Consider the following 15926-nt stretch of genomic DNA (forward strand, 5'->3'; position numbering starts at 1 on the left):
TCTTTTTGATGCTGTTCTCAACGGTGGATCCCAATACCATTTGAAGTTTTTTCTCCATAGCCACTTCGTCAATATAGCATGAATCCTCCTCACATTCAGACCATGCCTGGTTTGATTGAGGGGAGTGATAAAGCACCTTACCTCTCTCTTTTTTTTTTCTTCTTTTTCCTCTCCTCTGGGCTCCCTGATCGCCTTCTCTCACAGCCCAGTTGTTATAATACTAAGTCAGATCAGGTATTAATCTTTTTCTGCTTTCTTTTTTTTATTTTTATTTTTATATAGGAGTATTTATTTCACTCCTGTACTTTCTCCTGATCCTGGTCCTTGCTTAAGCTGCTGACAGCAGGTATGTCCAAGGGCTTCTGCTTCATGCCTTTTTTTTTTTTAATTCTGAAGACTAATTGAAATTGACAGGTCCGGTGCTCGCATCAACCGCTATTTCATTTTGGCGGAAATGCTCGCGAGCGCACCGCACCCTGCCAGAGACTGCACTGTCCCCCCCGAAGCCGAGCGGACCACTCCAGGCCGGGGAGGCAAGCGCAGACACGGCGGACCCGCTTCGGCACTGAAAGGGACGCCGCAAGCTGAGAAAAGAAACGAATGAAAATGTTGGTTTAACACGCTGACTCCGACCCCAGCAGGAAGCAGCTGGCGTCAGGAAACAAGGAGAAAGTGGGTAACAAGAATGAAAACCCCAACGAATTATGGACAACGTATCGTAATAACAATCAAATGGTCCTCATTACACATAATGATCCAATAAAATGAGTATAAACAATAAAGTTATAAAGCACAAATATTGCATAAACAGTTCTGAATAAGAAATTAACTTATCTCTTGCTGTGAGCAGCAAAGAAAAAGGAAGTTATTTCTTATTCAGGACTGTTTATGGGAGCTCTGCATGCCTATTGGAGGACTCACATGCATATGGACACTGGATAATCTTTAGGAACATCATGGGAAATTAAGTTTTTTGCCGTTTTTGAGATGTTATGGACTCTAGATGCACATTTGAGTGTTCTGTTATATGTACTTTTTAGTGCACCTTTAGTATGAGTTTTTTGGTATAGAAAAGTGCATTAAAAAAGTGCATTAAACAATACCTTGCTGCTTAGCTTTTTCTTTATAAAATCAATTCAAGAAAGAGAAGCATAATGTGAGCCTCCGGTCTTGACATAGAATTGGGCATACATTATTAATTATTTGCAATAAAATCAGTGATTCATAAGTGACTCTTTTTTTTAAAAAAACATATTGATTTGGCAATAACTGTCAAGTATTGGCAGAACTCATCGGTGTTAGGACGCCGTAATTATCCGGCTTCCACGAGACCTAATACTTATGGATCTCGTACTTGCCGACGAACGGTGGTTACGGTCCCTTTAAGACCTCGTCTGCCGGGAGCTTGGAAGTTGGCATGGAGACGATGGCGTCCTCTCACGGCTTTAAGTTTACACCGTGCACGCTGAAGGACGTATTGTGCTCATGTGATTCCTATTTAAGCCACGCCTGTACGTTATGCCGGCGCTTCTGAATCTTGTATTCTAGCGGCTTGCTATTCCTCGTATCCAGGTTCTTGCCTTGCCTTCTCTGCCTTGTTTTCCCCGTGTTCCTCGACCTCGGACTGCCACCGGACCTGCCTTGCTTACTCCCTTGTACTTTACTGCCAGCCTTGCTCCCTAACCTCGGACCGCCACCGGACCTGCCTTGCTTACTCCTTTGTACTTTTGCTGCCAGCCCTGCTCTTCGACCTCGGACCGTCAATGGACCTGCCTTGCTTACTCCTTTGTTCTTTTGCTGCCAGCCCTGCTCTTCGACCTCGGACCGTCAACTGACCTACTATACCTTGCCGGGCCAGCTTTTGTACTGTTTCCCGCTTACGGTTTCCACTCCTGCATTGGAACTTTGCACCTCTGGTACACGGACTAGAGACTGCCTTAAATGTACCTTTAGGCGTCCTCGTGCCGTCGGGTTAGGTGTTGCTCTTTGGAAATTTGCTTGGATCCGCCTCCTGTTTCCTGCTTTGCCTTCACTTCTGGTTGATTCCTTGTCATTTCGTATTTGGGTTTGCCACGAACACTTACACATTACTTCTTCTCCTTCCTGTGGATATTCTGACATTCTGAAGAACTGCACAGGTTAGTGGTTGGTTTCTCTCTTGATGTTTGCATTTCGGCATAGAATTGCACCATTGTGATTGTTGCTCTTCTTGAAGTTGTCTGGGGGTCTTACCTGTACACCTTGAGAAGACGTCTCGTCCCAGTATCCTGTTCCATGCGGTTCTGGGTTCTTCGTTGGCATTCCATCTTTCCGCCAATTAATTGTTCTGGTTGTTCATTGTATCAACTAGTTCGGTAGATTGGCGAGAAGAATTCCTCGGCTACACTACGAGGGCAAGAGCGGTACTGACAATAGCAAGTATATCCAATCCAATAATAGACTTCTATGTATTAGCGCTGCACAGAGGTGACATATTAGTACATGTGTCAAATTATAGGTGATGGGATATCTTTTGGCACCAACTAGAGCGGCAGTCCACACTTTATGAAAAAATAAAATAAGCACAGAGAAACCTAGCATACTTTGCTTTTGGTTTATGATACAATTATCATTTAACTAGCTCACTCATTAGCATCCCCTATGGTGCTCTCCGTCTCTCCCTTCTTCTGTAGCTGCTACTCTATCTCCTATCCTATCCCTCTCACTAAGCCCGGAAGGAAGGAGTTCAAGAGGGACATCCTGGTCTCCAACCCAGGCTCCCTATCGCTAATACCTACACCAGTGCTTCCTCCAGACAGACTCTCACCGACATCCTCTTTGTCGTTCCCTCACCACACACATGGCCTCAGCTCTCGCGCCTATCTCCTCTTCTCCCATTAATGGTGGCACGCGGCAGAGACTATCATTAATATCTATCTGAATGGCACCATCTTGTTCCAGAGGCCTCATCCCAATCTCCTTTTCGATAGGATTCTCCCACATCCTTCCTTCTCCTGCTACTCCTACCTCGGGCACCTACCTCCTCCTCTCTGGCTCCTATGCCACCTCCTACTACCACCTCTACCCACTCCCGGCCCCTTTACCACTTTCGCTGGCTATACCTCAAACCTGTACCCCACCCCAGAAGTCTTTCAAATGTGGCAACCTGCTCCACGTTATATGAAACAGGAAGTGGTACCAGGGTAAAGCGGAAAAAACTGAAGTGAGAAAGGAAGGAGGAGGTATATATTAAATCATTATTTTATTTTATTCTGATTTAAGTATAAAAATATCAAAATCATAGAACATTTTTAATTAATTCTTTCATAAAACAAGACATCCTAGCATCATGCATTCATACATTCATTCACAACTGGTACAATTTCATAAAACATTACATTGTTTAACAATACAATTCAATTTAAATCCCACTGTAATTAAAACAGTAGTTCACTCCAAAAATTATCTCCACGTTGCCATTCTCAACTCTTGTTCTGCTGTCAAACATTCAAATGGCATCTGCCACCTCCTTAGACCAGGATGTCCCCTTTCTCACCGAGACATGTTTCATGGTTGGCTGTCACAAGTTTTGACACTCCCTGATGGCTACAAGATCCTCTCTGAAACCAGAACCAACTGTCCCAGAGGTGGAGTAGCCCTGATCTTTCCGGAGTGGGTCTCAGCTTCTGTCATTCCTATGCAGGCCTACTCCTACTTTGAATGCACAGTCTGCAGGCTCTCTATATCTCCTGGCTTCGCTCTGACAGTGGCCGCCATTTACCACCTGGCCAGCTCACCCTCTTCCTCAGAGAGTGGACTGAGCTCTTCTTGCCTCTACTTCTCAACTTCTCCTCCTCTGAGACCTCAACATCCATCTGGATGCTTCTAACCCCTCCTCTGGGCTCTTCTGCAATCTCTGCGACTTCCTCTCTCTTTCTATACTACCCTCTGGCCCGACACTCTGCCGGGCAGACCTGTTCTCATCTCTTCTGGCATCTGTTAGGGAGAATTCTCTGTAAAGGCTAATTTCCCAAACCTAGTGAGTCCCCCAGCAGCTTTGCTGGATTTTTGGGGTTTATTTTTTTCTCCTGCTAAGAGTGAGATTCTTTTGTCCTTTCACTTTGTAATGCGTTTTATGAGCTATAGGGTCTTTTACTCCATAGGGCTTCATGTGTTTTTGGTATATGTGTTACACAGCACCCTCAGTGCAGTAACACAGGGGTGTCATAGTGACCCTCAAACATAGACTCCATACCCTGGGACTGACTACTGTCTCCCAGGGCATGTAAAGTCACCATTGACTTTACTAGTCTCAAATTGTGAACAGAACCAGTACAAACCATCATATTGTGGAAGTACTGGTAGGGATAATTTGATTGCCCCTGGGTCTGTTTTCCAAGGGGGCACTGTCCAGTCCCCCCTTGTCGAGTTTCTGGCTGGTGGCAGTGGATACCACACGAAATATTCCACCGGAATATTTCCTATGGGATTTTCCCATTCATTTTAAACGCACCACTTTTTGGTGCAATGTTAAAGATACCGTCGGGTTATTTATTTAATATTTATTCCCCAGTTGGGTCTTTTTGCCAGGACTCGGTTTTAAAATGACGTTTGTGTTCGCCTCTGAAACCCTAACCCAAGTCGAGCCCTTTGTTCCACTTTTGGCGGGCTTCTGCACAGAAGCCTCAAAAAGTGGTACCACTCTGTCTGGGTCTACAGGATGTGTGGGAGGGGGGAATAGGCACCCTGGACTGAGTTGCCTTGGCAACTCAAGTCGCACTCTTGTGTGATTGGCCCAGTGGTGAGCCGCCCCGCTCACCACTTAGCATGTTTGATTGACAGCTGGGCTGATGAATGGGGGTTTTCTGCATAAAAGCAGGGCTTTGGGGACTGGAACTTCAGACGTCGCCACAGGACCTAAAGAATCCGAAGAGGGGAGAAGCTGAGCCATCTACAACGACGACACCACTGGTGGAGCCCTGCTGTACGAAACTCACCACTTTCCCGACAACAGAGGAGATCTTCTTCCAGGAGAGTCTTCTTCCCTTTGAGCTGGTGGGACCAACCAGTTCGCCTTTTTCGCCTTCTTGATCGTCTTGTGGTTGAATCGCCCGTGCCAAGCACCCTGGCGGTCGGATAGCCACGCTTCACCACTACCGCGAATTAAAGGGTAGTACCTTTTAACCGAGAAACTCCGCGGCTGGTTTCTTCCATGGCAGTGCAACAACCTCCAGCTTTCCTCCACGTCGGGATCTTCTCTTCCCCTGGACGAAGCCCCGACTTGCACCCGCTGCCAGGAACAACTGCCCCCACTGGAGCTTTCTCACCATTTCAGGTACTGTGTCCCGCCTGGTCTCCCTTGCAACAGACTGTCCAAGGTGTCCCGTAAATCCTTGACTCTATCCTGGGGTGACCTCGGACCCGTTAACATTACCTTTCTAACTTGATCCAACCTCGTTTGACTTTTCTACAAAGACTTTGAGTGCATTTCCACTGTGTGATCTTGCGCACATTTCGCCTTGCTCCCTCCAAGAGTGGGCCTGGCCTATGAACTTTTTGCTCTACAGTAGATGCTGCCTTTCTTGACTTGCTGTGTGTTCTTAAAAGTGTTCGTACTGTGTGATTTTCCTATTCTGCCTTTTCTCTCCCTTTTTTAACAATTATTGGCGTGCCATCTATGGTTACGCGCTCACCCCTGTTTTGCTAAATAAGTGGTGTATTAACCTAGACTTGTCAAATAATTAATTAGGGAGGTGTATATATTTCTAGTGACTGTGTTTGAACTTGCTTGACATATTAGTGCCAGTGTATTTTTACAAGTGCGTTTTTAAATAAATAATTATATACTTTTATACCCAGGCTCTGGTCAGTGTTTGCTTGTGCTACTGTATTTTTAGCCCTATTGTGTATACTCTTCTTGAGAGAAGTCTGACTGCTCAGCCACACAGACTGCTACCAATTGGGTTTACTGCCAACACCTGTAGTCTTAAACTTGTTGCAGTGGTCCCTAAGGGAACTGCACAGAATTCTGCCTAACAACATCCCCCTAACAAATCCTATCATCACTCCTCTCTCTTGGACTGACCACTTCCTACTCTCCTCCCACCTGAAGCTCTCTGCCCCCCAGGTGAAGCCGTCCCCAGCACTGCCACCTACCTTCTTGGTCATTCAGCCCATTAAGCGTGTCAGTGGAGGCCTTTGCCGCTACTTTCTCTGCTCCTCCTACTCCCATTCCTAAGGCGGACTCACACTCTGACACAGCCCTCTCTAGCCTGCAACTTTCCATCTCTAACACTCTGGATGTCCTTGCCCCTGTCATGAAAATCTGCCTGAAGCCTACCTCCAAGTGCAACTCTTGGTATGACTCTGATCTCACCACTCTAAAACGCAAGTGCAGGGTGGCTGAAAGGAAGTGGAGGGCATCGGACACATCCTCTGACAAACTGGCATGCAACCTGCTCTAAAGGCAGTAAAGACTCTGTCCTGTCCAGGAAGAGAGCTCCCACCCCAGCCTGTGTCTCTGCGGCCTCCAACAACACAGCCAAACTCTTCAAAATCTGTAAGGAGCTGGCCAATCCTACTGCAGTCTCCACCTCTCCTGTTCCCTCCCAGGCCATTTGCATGGCTCTGGCTTCTCACTTCAGGACTAAAATGCAGGACATCCTGTCCTCTCTCTCTCCTCTCTCTTCTCCTCCCCTCCCTCCACCTCTTTTGGCCCCCCCTCGAGCTGCCTCTCCTCCTCCTTTCTCCTCTTTCTCTGCGATCACTCCTGACGATGTTTCGAGACAAGTCTGATCTATCAAAGTATCGTCCAAGCAGGTGCTCCTCTGCTCCACATCGACCCCCTCGCTCCAGCCTTGGCTGATTACTGCAATCACTCTATTGCCACTGGAACTTCACCTCCCCCCTAAAGCACTCCCTTGTGCACCCTCTCCTGAAGAAGCCTTCCGCCAATCCTTCCTGCCCGGCAACTACTGCCCAATCTCCTTCACTCCTTTCCTGGGAAAACTCCTGGAAAAGCTGGCCATCTCCCAGCTTACTCTCCACACTGAATATGTTGGTTGTCTACATGACCATCAGTTTGGCTTCAGAGCAGCCAGAGGCATGGAAACTGCTCTTTTGAACACCCGTGAAGATCTGCTCACTTACCTCAATGCTAACCTTCCTTCTGTCCTCATCCTCCTTGATCTTTCATCTGCTTTCGACATGGTTAACCATGCCATCCTGATCAGTCGTCTCTGTGAGAACCTGGGCATATCGGATCGGGCACTGGCTTGGGTGACCTCCTTCCTCCTGGACCATCTCTCCCAGGCCCAACTTGTGTCCTTTATCTCCACCACCTCTCTCTCCACATGTCGTGTTCCCCCAGGGGTATAACATCTCACCCTGGCTTTTCAACGTCTACTTTGCCCCGTCGGCTCACCTCATCTTTACTGTCTCCTCTCACTTTCAGTGTTATGCAGATGACACTCTGCTGTCTTTCAGGTTCCCCTCTGGCTCTTCTCATCTCTCGCTCATTCTTGACTGTGTATCTGCGATTCAGGAGTGGTGGGCCTCCAACTATCTCTGCCTTAATGCCAGTAAGACTGAGATCCTTCTAATTGGGACTCCTGCTCCTGCTTTCCCTCTTTCACTCTGGGCCCTCTCACACCACCTTCCTGTGAGGCAAAAACTCTTGTTGTCATCTTCGACTCCATTCTCTCCTTCTCTCCTCACATCACGGACCTCACTAAAAAAAGACCCACTACCAGCTGCACCTCCTCAGAGGTATTCTTCCTTTTCTCACTTTTCCTCAGAATCTCACTATCTCCAGATTTCTGGTCCTCTCCTGGATGGACTATTGCAACTGCCTCTTTCTCAACCTGCCTTCCACTACTCTCCGCCCCCTGCAACTAATCCAGAGCAGGACTGCAAGACTAGTCTTTGGCCTCAATCCCAGGGATCGTATCTCTCCAGCCCTGAAATCTCTCCACTGGCTCCCGGTGGCTGCAAGGATCAAGTTCAAGACCCTTTTCATTATCGTCAAGGCTTTCTGGGGCTGAGGCCTGCACTACATCCAACTCTCTCTTCCTAAACACCTTCCTTCTTGAGCCCTTCGCTCGCTACCTCAAACTCTCTGATGGTCAGACGCTTCTCCAGGCAGAGAGTGGGGGGGTATATCTCTATCCTTTGCTGGTGCCTCTCTCTGGAATGGTATCCCTGCCCCTCCTAAACTCTAGCAGGACCACCTCAGGTTCCTGAAGCAGCTCAAGACCTTCCTTTTCGCTTCTGCTTTCTCTCTATCTCTCCTTTGTTGACCTACCTGTTTTGCTGCGCTGACTGGTTGCCTGGCTTACCTCAGATCCTCATTGGGTACCAGGTTCCTCCACGACCAGTTGCACCTGCACTGCCTCTGGGCCTACCGGGCACTTTGGGGCTGTATCTGTAACCCTACAGTCCACTGCCTCCTTGCACTTGCCCTGAGTCGGCTGTCCTGGCTCCACTTACTCCTTCCCTTCCCCTGGCCCTTTTTCTCCCATCCCCCACCCCTGCACTGGCACAATCTGAAAGACACTAGGCCTAGTAAAATAGTTTGTCTTGTCCTCCCTTTGTCTCCCCCACTTTGTCTTGTCGTGCCTAGAAACACTTGTGTACAGGCATGTTATATATGACTCCTATATCATATCATTAATTTGATCGCTATTCTAGGAAATTGGCTTTAATGTTAGACACTTATTCATAGCAATCAGAATACTGATTGAATTTGACAATTGTTATTGTACTTGAACAAGCCAATGAATGGTGTGGTTTCTTAACCATAGGGATTTGTTGCTGCGGATCAATGTTATATGCCAATGATTAGCTTTGAGAAAGACTAAGATTGTTGAAACGCGTGTTGGCTAGAGCTAGGCATTGAAAACATTATATTTTGTTCAGTGTATTAACTGTACTCAGTTGCATAATAATAATGCATCTTTGAATTTCATCTATTCTAACCTTGTGCAATTGTACCTTATTTTGTGCAGTATATATGCATCTCAAATTCTTTATAAAAAAGTAATTGGAGAAGCACAATATTTATGGTTGATCAATCTGTTAAATACTTAGCATGGAATAGGTCAGGGCCGTAACTATGTTCATGAAAATGTGCAACTATCTTTCTTTCGAACATGTGTATTATGAATTAATACCCTAAGCACACAGCGGTCAGGTGGCCAGCAGCCATGGAGTAGGCAGCAGACCTATGTTGCTCCCGCCAGTTCCGACACTGATACACTTTTAAAAGTAGATAAAGCTGAACGCCTAATCCAGAGACAATTACACGCTGACCTTGGAAGGTGGCCGGAGTTCATTGAGTGGGCGGCCGGCTAGATACGGAGACTGGACGGCCAGGAAACAGCCTTGCGTTGTCCGGCAGTAATACAGGCAAGATGGCGGTGCCTGCCGGATGAGCCCTGCTGGATCGCCAGGAGAATTGGACGGCGGGAGCCGGAGTGGGTACCCTCCTGCGTCAGAATTGGGTGCTCTCCCCTCGGCTAGCGGACTGCATGTAAGCATGCAGAAGCAAGGCATATAATAAGCAGTGTTGCATAGCAATTTGCTATGCAATTCTGTAGGTTTGCTAATTAAATTGACACTTGTGTAGAAAATCTACCCATTTAATTTACCCTGTTCAATGAAAGCATAGCTCGGCCTCCATACCTCTCTTGCCCCCAGGGACCTCTCCACCCTCCTTTCTCTGTTCACTACAAGTTCAAAGGGGCTAATGGAGAGAGAGTGCAGCAGTAATCATCTTCTCCACTCAAATGCCAAAGGCCTGTGTTGTACTAGACAAGAATTGTGTTTCTTTTTCAAATAATTGCCAACCAGAAATACTTGGGATGATACTTTTATTGAGCTAATAGTATGTGTTAACTTTACTTTATTTTTAAAAAGACAGTCATGTAATTGCATTCCAAAAATGTTCAAGGTATTGCATAACGTATATTTAATGTATTGCTACTGTAAAACACTGCATTGTCTCCAGGCTTTACAGGACAGTTTAGGTTTGTCTAACTAAATCTCATGGTTTCAAATGTATTTAATTTTGTTTGAGAAGATGCATCATATTTCAGAGCGGACAGTTTTGAAAATGTACACGATCAAACTGCCAAATGCTTTTGTTGGCAAACTTGCTTCTGTAACCTCCTGGTTGCATGCAGTGCATCAGTGCAATTGATGCTCAATCCATGAGCTAATCCCATACTCTCCCCTGTTCTTTTATACCAGCTACCTTGAAAGTGGGATAGCCGCAAACTACAATATTCCAGTTAGTTTGCCCAGTTCTCTGCCTGTTACACAATCCACTAAGCTTACTCTCTGACTTTATTTCCTCTTACATAATTAATACGCAAAGCTAACTAGATGTTTACGCAAAGTAGTGATCAATAGTGCCATCCAGTCTGTACATCTACAGATCTACTACAGAGGATGACGGGATGTCTAAGCCAGGATAATGAACAAGGTTGGAGTGCGCCCTGAGGGGAGTGACTGCGGGCACGTGGCGCCGCTACGGCACCCGCCTTGGCACCATCATACACAGGCCGACTGGAAGACGCCGTAGCACCCACCCCGGACAGCCGGCACACACTGAATAAATAGGTATAGGTACCCAAGCGGGAAGAACGGGCTGTGCACATGCTGGACAGACAGCACAAGGGCAAGGCCAAAAAGACGAAGATGGAAGCATTCACCCGCAAAGCAGAGTGGGGTGGCGAGACCTCACATAGTAGCACGTTTGTGCAACATGAAGGGAAAACGGATGAAAACCAGATCCTGAAAGTTATAGCTATACTCCAAATGACCCCAGAAAGAGGAATTGACCAAGTCAGACTAGATGTGGGGCTCCTGATACAAGATGTACAAGGGCTGGCGGAGAGAGTACAGTCGTTGGAAACACAAGTGGAGGTGAAAAAGGAGGAAGTGGTGGCAACCCAGTCGGAGGTCTGGGAATTGAAGATGAAAGCGCTGGAAAGCAGGGTCGAAGATGCAGAATGGAGAGCCTGGCTCAACAACATTCGAATACTGGACCTACCCGAGGGGGAAGAAGGCAGAGATCCCACGACTTATGTGGAAAGCATGCTCCTACAGGAAGTCGGGTGGGGAACCTGTCACAAGGCTTCACGGTGGAGCGAGCTCATCGGTCCTTGGCCAGGAAGGCCCCCCGGTGCACCACCAAGACCCTTGATCGCAAGGATTCTAAATTACAAGGGCCATCCTGGCCTTATCAAGGCAAGGAGTGCTGATTGAGAGGGGCTCCGACAAAATAGCAGTGTACCCTGACTACACCATTAAAGTACAGAAGCAAAGGGCGGCCTTTGGTCCCACGAAAGAATGGCTGCGTCAGGTGAACACGAAATACATGCTGATATTCCCATCCAAACTAAAAGTGCTCCACAATGGCACTTCACATTTCTTCGACAGCACTAGTGGAGTGCAGGCATGGATGGACTCGATCGACGTGCCTCTGCTACTTGGCAGACCAGTAGCCGCTTCCTGAGGAAGGCTGGTAGAGGCGCCCGACATTGTTTTATGAGAAGTAGAGACAGGAACTTGAAATATAAACAAGTGGCGGAAGGAGACCGATGCATGCTGTGAGTAAACTGAACACACCTGCCGCCAGGGTGGAAGTCAGCGGATTGGCTGGTCTGACACCTAGCAGCACCCACACCTGAATTGACAGTTCATTAGGAGTACCAGTTAGGAGGTACTCGCTGCTGCATGTCGCCAGAGCAGGGACGGGGTGGAGGCTGGAGAAAAGTGGAGGGGCCTGAATATGTCTGGAGCTATTGGGCCATTGTTTAATGGTTTTGGGGCGGGCAAGTTGGTCTTTCCCAATGTTTCTGGTTCTAAGTTGGGTTTGTTTACACATTTGAAAAGGGGATGTCCTGGGGGGTACACTACTGAAAATCTGGAAGGCGTCTACAGCGAAATGCAACCAGAGATGCGATGGAGAAAGGGAAGACATGGTTGAAATGTGACCTGTGGGGAATCAGGGCGCTTGATGAGTGGGAAGGATGGCTAGCAAGGTGAAAATTGTTACCTGGAATGTAAGAGGCCTCAATAACTACATAAAAAGACTAAGAGTGCATACATATTTGCGCAGGAAGGGAATTGGAATAACGTTCCTGCAATAAACTCACCTCACTTCAGAGAGACAGAATACGTTGGCTAAAAAGTGCACAGTTATTTGGAGAATCGCAAGGTATGCAATGTCAACACATATGCGCCCAACCATGAGAGTTGTCCTTTCTTTAGTTCTCTGTACCCACATTTGTCTTAGAGGGGCCCTTTGGATTTGGAGGGGGCTTCAACTGCACGCTGAACCCCTCGGTTCATGGGTTTATAGAAAACTGGCACCTCCGGCTAGGACCCTGATAGGGCTATTGGGACACCAGAATTAATAGATATATGGATGTTAGAGCACAGACAAGCATGAGGCAACTCACATTATTCAACCCTGTACGACATGCACGCACGTATTGATTACTTGTTCACCGGGGCAGAGACTTGGGGAGTTTGAGGGCACAGAATACTTACCAAGTGTGCTTTCGGACCATGCCTCACTGGTGACTGTTTTGCAGAGGACTACACATAGGCCACTGATTCCCGTATGGAGACTGCGCCCTGAAGCACTGCTTGATGTCACATTTAGGGAGCACATAGCAGACGGCATAGACAGTTTTATTTTTTAATAATGCAGATAGCGTGGTTATACAATCGGAAGCGTTCAAGACCGTGATGAGGGGAGAGGCAATAGGGAGGATGGGTTACATCAGAAAAAACCTACTGAGGGATCTCACTGACACTGAGAAAGAGATAGCGATAGCAGAACAGAGGCAGATGGAGATGGAGAAAGGGGGACACAGGGGGCCACTGATGCAGCTCAAACAGTGTTGCATGGCGCACTGGAAAAAGTTAGGCAAGTTTGACTATGCAAGATATGCAGAGAAACTACATGAGGGGGGCGATAAACCAGGGGGGTTACTTGTTTGGCTGTGTCGTGGACAGGAGGAAATGGGAATGATCTGTGCAATTGAGGTTGACAAAGGGATTACGCGAAGGATACAATTGGGCATAAACGCAGTGTTTGCCAAGTACTATGAGACCCTGTATTGTCAGGAGGAGGGGGGGTGATTGTTATGAAATGGAGGAAGCATTGTCGCAAATCGCGCTGCCACGCCTTGATGTGGCATAAGCAGAAATGCTAGATGCTCCACTGACGGTGGCGGAACACTGGGGGCAGATGGGCTGCCGAGGGAATTTTATAAAGAATACTCGGAGACGCTGGTGCCCAGACTGCTGGAGATGTTTGGGGAAGCCTACGAAAAGGGAATATTGCTGCAAAGTTTACAGGAATCCATAATTGTACCAATCACGAAATCTGGGCGGCTGCTCTGAAATATGGCTCTTATATGCCACTTTCTATGATAAATTTGGATTGCAAAATCCTTATAGGGGTCCCAGCGAATAGACTTCAGAAGGTAATAGGGGCGCTGGTGCAGCTGGATCATACAGGATATGGCCCGGGCAGGAGCATGTCCTGAAACTGAGGAGACTGCATCACTTGATATACTGCACCAATTGAATGGGCGAGGATTGCGTAGTGGCCTGCCTGGACGCTGTGAAAGCATTTGACTCTGTCAGGCGGGACTGGCTGTGTGCGACGCTGGGGCATTTTGGCGTAGGACCGAGTCTCCTGAGGTGGGTGCGAGTGGTATCTATACAGTGCCAACGGCGAGAGTACGAACAGGGAAACATGTCCCGAAAATCTGGGAATTGAGAAAGGGTACAAGACAGGGGTGCCCCTTGTCCCCCATGTTGTTCATCCTGGCTCTAGAGCCGCTGGAAGTGTTCCTGAGGGCAGAATATGCAGAGGCAGGCATCACAGTGAAAGGCGTGAAACATATATTGGTGTATGCGGATGACATGCTGCTTTATCTGAATAGGCCAGAGGATAACCCCCCTCTTGTGTTAGATCTCCTAGATAGATATGCAGCGCTCTCTGGGTTACGGATCAGCTGTGAAAAATCTTACCTGTCCCCGATGGGCTGTCTGAGGGACCGTGACGAAGGGCAGCTGCCGGTACTGGGGTTGAGTTGGTCCTTGCGGACATTTAGGTACCTGTGGGTAAACATCTGGCATAACCTGGTAGATGCCTATGAGCAAATTACGCAAAGGCCAATGGAGGGTCTCGAGAGAACCATGCAATTCTGGAAGAAATTGCTGCTGTCAATGGCAGGTAGAGCTGCCCTGATGAAGATTGTGGTGCTCCCGCACGTCCTGTGCCACCTGGTGAATGTTCAGTATGACATTCCTAGTAAGTTCTTCCGGAGAGCATTGCTAGGGAATTCTTATCTGGAGGGAAAAGAAACAGGATTGCGCTGAGCATGCTCCAGAGGGACTATATTGACAGAGGGATTAGGGTGCCTGATTTTGAGCTATATTATGTATCGGGACAGCTGCGGTTTGTTATCGATTGGCTGGCGGACGAGACATCGCTGGACACGCATCCCCTGCAGCCTTGGTTGAAACCCTATTACTTAGAGAGGTACTTTGGGTAGAGGAAAGGGATCTACCACAGGAACCGCACTTGCTAATCCATGGTAGGAAGCTGTGGAGAAGAGCTTGGAAACTGATAGGGGTCAAGGACCCATAATCTTCACACATTCAGTAGGTAACAATAGCGGGTGGAGACAAAGAAGTGAGGAAGGCCATTGGGATGCAATGCGAGGACAGTACGGTGGCCTCAATAGGGGATTTAGTGCAGGAAGTGAAGATAATGGACTTTGAGATGCTAACTCAAGAGAGTGGCGTTCACACTGGGCTATTTCTGATGTATATGCGGTTGGCTCAGACAGTCTTGAGGAGATGGCCAGAGGTGCAAACTGGTACTGACAATGACGAGACGCCGGAAATTATATATATGTCATGTCCGAAGGGGAACATGTAGCGTCCTGGCTGTATGAGCTACTGCTAGGCCAGCGGGGGGGACAGCAGACCTGTGAACACGTGTGGGGTGGGAGACAGACCTGCGTAGGACATTTACTGATGCCGAGTGGACGAGGGTCCTTCTTTACAAAGAAGGTCTTGAGGAACGCTAGGTTCAAGCTTGTACAGTTGTATCTAACACACTGCGCGTACATGACACCACATAGGATATCTTTACTCCCAGGAGCGAGCTGACAGGGCTGCCACAGATGCGCTGGTGAGGGAGAGGGAATGCTACACATGTTTTGGCCTTCCCCTGTTATAAGAACATTCTGGGGGTCATTCGCGGACAGGGTGGCCAGTGGAGGAGTTGAGAGGCGTGATTGGTCCCCTGAGGCTTGTTTGCTGGGCTTGTTTCCCCGAGGGGGGAAAAGAAGTGAACGGGAAAAGGGCACTGTGCACTTGGCAAGAATACAGGATCTAATTTGTATGCTGGCAAAGCACAAGATAGCCATGGCCTGGAAACTGGCGGACGGTCCTAATATTAATGCATGGTGGGGAGACCTACAAAGATGGGCAATGTCTAAAACAATCGAATGACATAGGGCAGTGCGCAGAGGCTTGAGAGACGGCAGTGAAGATGTGATGTCTTGTAACATGCTTGTGCAGGCGATGTTTGGTACACCACTGGAACTTGATGTGCGTGTGGGGGAGAGGGGTGCTCACTTCCCAATTGATCAACATGGGGATGGAAATGGTAGATTGTCTAATTTAGCCCCCCCCCCGCTCCTCCCACGTGGTGAAGGCTGGATGTGCTGTGGGTAAGTACTAGGGAGACTGAGAGAATAAAGGGAACCATGGCCGCTGTGTCAGGGCACCCAGGTATCGGTTGTTGTATAAATATCCTGAGCGGTCTCAATAAACCCGGAAGACTTGCCACCCTATCATGGTAAAGAGACTCCTTTGGGCTACCTGAGGTGACACTGTGATATAGGACC

At 47.9% G+C, this 15926-nt stretch overlaps 1 protein-coding gene across 4 annotated transcripts in view; it reads left to right on the top strand.

The window, feature by feature from the left end:
• JAK2 (Janus kinase 2) overlaps nt 1–15926 on the top strand; it is a 1999562-nt gene that overhangs the window by 1796730 nt on the left and 186906 nt on the right. The window lies entirely within an intron of this gene.

The sequence above is a fragment of the Ambystoma mexicanum genome, chromosome 6p, assembly GCF_040938575.1.
Source record: "Ambystoma mexicanum isolate Mex_15411 chromosome 6p, UKY_AmexF1_1, whole genome shotgun sequence".
Taxonomy (NCBI): Eukaryota; Metazoa; Chordata; class Amphibia; order Caudata; family Ambystomatidae; genus Ambystoma; species Ambystoma mexicanum.